Genomic DNA, 4483 nt, shown 5'->3' with positions numbered 1-4483 from the left:
TTCTGTGTCTTCTTCCTTTTGTTTGCTGCTTGGAGATGGGGCCGGATAAGATCAGGGTGAGGCTATGTGGCCCAAACCAAAATACCAGCAGTAATAAGCCCTCAGTCCCAGCTGTGCTTTGTAGCTGCTCTCCACAGGCACTGTCAGCTTGGGCTTTGCAGGGAGTGGGAAAGGACTAGTCGAGTTTTTCCTGGCACATTTTGCTTGCAAATGTAATTTTCCCTCTTGTTCCTCCTTAAAGCTGCTCTTCCCAGGACTTGCATTCATGCATTTTTCTCCTGCTGCTCAGGTAAGTTTGATAACTGCCTTTATTCCTTTTTTCCGTGGGATGCATCTCAAGCAGTGCTTTCATACCCACCCTGTGCTGTCGCTCCAGGCTTGTTGCTTCTCACCTTCAAACCCTGGAGGAAGATCTGGAGTGAGCCCGTGCAGATGGGAGAGGAGGCATCTCCTGCTTCTCTGTGCATCCTTCTTCTGCAGAGCCACGACAAGTGCTTTGATCAGGAGGGACAAGAGGAGAAAAAGCTTTTCTGCTCTTGCTGGCAATGGTGGAGCGCGCAAGGATGAGATGAGATGAGGATGAGACTCTCCCTATATGACTGTTTCATGGCAAGGCCTCGGCTGTGGAGCTGCAGGCGCCTCCTCTCCTGATCCAGCTCTGGAGGGCAATGCTGCCCTGTCACTGCTGCTTTGTGCCTCCCTTTGCTCCAGGCAAAATAGGCTCTGTTAGCTCAGATGAGTGTCTCTAAACTGTTCATTCAGCTGCTGGTGACGTTTCAGTCTCCTGCCTGGAGCAAACTGAAGATCTGAGAGAAGCTGCTGGTGGATTCAGGAAGTGGCAGCGAGTTCCAGCTGCAGTGGAGGTGCCAACAACTTCTCTGTCCCCCATACCCCAAATGGATGGGGTCATCCAGACCCACTGATGTTTTGGGAGGTCCAACAGCCCCTCTGCTCCTTCTCTAGGAGAACAAAGCACAGTATTCTCCAGTAAGCCTGGAAAAACTGTAAATAATGGGTCAAACCCAGCTCTGAAGTAGGCAGCTGTGATTTCATTCAGATTGGCAGTCTCATGTCTGCTAGTACTGAGTCTGGCCCACTGAGCATGAATTCCCAGGGAAGGGACTGAGCAATCTCTTCTCCAATTATTTATCTTATTAAAAGGGTAAACATGGACTTGTCCCTGTGTCCTTCCTGACATGCTTTGTTTTGGTACTGACTAGGCTTTTGGGTTTAGCTGTGCTGTGATGATCCAGCAAGTGCTCAGGCACTGAGACCCTTTGCTATGCAGGACTCAAGTCCAAGATGAAATAACTGAGCAGAAGCAGAATCCTGGTGTGAACAGCCCCACTTCAGGGGCTGTGGCTGAGCTGAACACCCTGCTGGGAGCAGAGGAAGGAGTGAGGTACCAGGCAGAGCAGCTCTGCCTGGGCTCATGCTGCCCCTGGCCTGGCTGGTTTGCAAGGCTGATGCACCATCACCAGTTTTTAGAGCCAGAAGGATGCTGGGGTGGTGCTGGGGGAGCAGCAAGCAGAGGTGGGCACCAGCACTGCTCCAATCCTGCTCGTGCTTGGAGCACCTTGTCCCTCTGCAGCACCTGCTCCCAGCTGGATGCTCCCCAATGCCTGAGCACACGCCTCTGCTGTGCCACATCTGACCTGGACAAGTCTCAGCTTGGCCCTTGGCAGGGGCTTTTTTGGCTAATTAGTGATGCACTGTGAGCTAATGAGGGCACTGTGCCCATCCTGCTGGAGCTGAGGACATGCGATGCTGGCTCTTCCAGCACCATGTTATGTCTCGGGTTGGGATTTTTAGCAGTGAGTTTTCCTGAGTTACAGGTTATAATAAAGGATTCAGAGATGACTGTGTCCAGGTAAGCCCATAAAGTAAGCTAGAGGATTTTGGCAGTATTTTGATATTTTGGATCCTGTTTTGCAGGGGCAAGGAAGACCTTAGGAGAGAGAAGGAGGCTTGTTTCTGCACAGGTCTGCTCCAGAGCTGGGGAGCACCAAGTGATACAGCGGCACAGATCCACTTCATCCATGTGATTGGATCCATCTTGTCCACACGGTGGGTACAGAGTCACCTTTGGGTGCCAGCCTGGCAGGTTCCTGCTCAGCATCACCCTTGTCACTGCTGTCCCCTCCTCCCTGCTCGGGGCAGGCTGGTGACACTGGCAAAGCCCTTCTGAGCACATCACCCGCTGCTCCTCGGCAGCTCCAGATCAGGGCTGATAACTCCTTTTATCTGTGGAGAGCAGGCAGAGCAACAGCCCAGAGGAAGCCTGGGCCTTTGGCTGATGAAGGGGAGGGGGCTGGAGGTCAGCAGAGTGGGGGCTGCTGTGGTCCAAGGGGGCTGTGCTGTGCTGTACTGCAGCTGCTGAATGCATGTGCAGGGCCACAGTGTCCCTGTGCCTTCCCTGGAAGCATCCCAACCTTCTGTCTCCAGAGCATCCATGTTCTTTCTTCCCTTCTCTGGGACCATCCCAACATTGTCCTGAAAACCCACGTTCTTTCCTTCCTTTCCTGGGCGTATCCCAGCCTTTTTCCCTCCAGAGCATCCCTGCATCTTCCCTAGCGGCATCCCAGTCTTTTTCCTCCCACAGCCTCCCTACTCTTTTGCTGGCACCATCTCAGCCTTCTCCCTGCTGAAATATCCCTCAAAGCCATCCCACCCTTTTCTCCTTGGTGCTTCTCTGCTCCTTCCCTTGTTTACTCCCTTAACATCCTCTTACCCACTCCTGCAGCAGTGCTCTGCAGCACCTCCCGTGCGTGCTGAGGGCATCTTCTCTCCACTGGTGCTCCAGGACTTGGAGCAGAACATAAGATGGGGGGGAAAAAACCTGGTCTGTGTGTGCCCTCACCCAACTCCTGAGCCAAAGCTGCTCAAACAGGTAGAGGGCTGTTGGCTGCTGTGTGTGCCACAAGCTCCTGCCTGGGAAAGCTGCTGGGAGGCTGGAGAAGGAGTTTAATCCAACCGTGCTTGGCTGAGGGGACCGTGGTGGGGCCAGAGCAGAGTGGGTCTGGCTTTAGCTGTGTGGCTGTGCTGCTACTCTGCTGCATTTTCCTGAACAAATAGTACTGCAGCTTTTGGAGCTGGGCTCAAAAATTGAGTCCTGGCAGGAGAAGGCAAAATTCTGGGCTTTACCTGGCCCCACAACCTCTGTTGTTGGCTGAGCCTGGAGCAGGGCTGGTGTGTAGGGAAATACAGACCCTGGGCTGTGTCCCTGTGCACCATCAGGGTACGGGGGACTCTGCTCCAGGTGCCCCCTTGCACCCCCCTGCTCTGTATGGACACCAAGCACGGCAAAATCACACAGAGCCTCTTCTCACCCGAAAACAATTTTGAAAATGAAAGCTGGGAGACAGAGCCAGGGGACGTTATCTCACCCCTTTTCAGTGGTTCAGATAGGAAGCAGCCTTTCATCTCTCCCAGGGCAAAAGGCAATTTGCATTTCAAGAGGTCAGGACGAAGCTCTTTCCCTTTACCATCTGAAATTAGTTATTAAAAGTCTATTTGGAAACAAAACAACGCTCGCACGGAAAGATGGCCTCTGCAGGCTCGAATTAACTGCTCCTGTCATCCCTGATTTCCCTGGCTGCTGCTGGAGGATGCTGGATCAAGGAGGTACAGGCACTGCTGGAGATGCAAATGGAGCAAAACTTGGAGCTCCTTGGTAGGGCTGGAGCTGCTCCAGGGCTCAGGGGAGAGGTATCTCCCCTGGGAATCGGGGGGTTTTGCACCCCCTACTCTGTCCTAGCTTGGCTCTAGATAGGTCACTGCAGTGAGGATAAATCCATACCCATCTCCCTGCAAACCCTGCTGGCTTCCAGCTCCTACGCTTGCCCTGGACTGGGACCTCAACCTGGCTCCAACAATCCAATCCTGCCTTATAAAAAGCCTCGGGCAGCCCCGGAGCTTGGCCGAGGTTTGCCGGGCGCTGGTGCTTTGTTTTCTCAGCTGCTGCTTCTGCCCTCACCGCTGCTGCTTATTGATATGGGAGTTTGCATTAGCAGGTGCACTCTGGGATATTCAATTACCTATAAAGAGCTGTGGCAGCACAAGACGTTACTGGAGGGAGTGAGGCAGTTGGTTTGGGGGTGGTTTTTTTCCCTTGGTTTCGGGTGGTTTGTTTTGGTTTTTAAGAGGCTTTTAAAGGAGACTCGAGGATGGGTAAAGTGGTGGAGTTGAATAAATAAAAAACATAAGTAAAAAGTGGAGTAAAGAGGGGGAGAAATAAATAAATAATCCTGTTTATGACATGAAACAGCTGGGTAGGAAAAAAAAAGATCTCCGGGAAGAAAGCAGCTCCCAGGGCTATTTTTAGCTCTTTTGTTTCTTCCCCCCTGCCACCTCCACCCCCGCACAGGCTGAGGGTTTGGTGTATGTCAGTCCTGCTGTTCTCCCTCACCTCTTGAGTGCCAGGTGATGTGCTTTTTTTTGATTATTTCTTTTTTATTTTTTTGCATCTTATTTATAGCAGGAA

Source organism: Pipra filicauda, unplaced genomic scaffold (genome assembly GCF_003945595.2).
Source record: "Pipra filicauda isolate LSUMZ 115617 unplaced genomic scaffold, ASM394559v2 scaffold226_size1812527_pilon, whole genome shotgun sequence".
NCBI classification, from domain to species: domain Eukaryota; kingdom Metazoa; phylum Chordata; class Aves; order Passeriformes; family Pipridae; genus Pipra; species Pipra filicauda.
Note: the sequence above shows the minus strand (reverse complement) of the source record.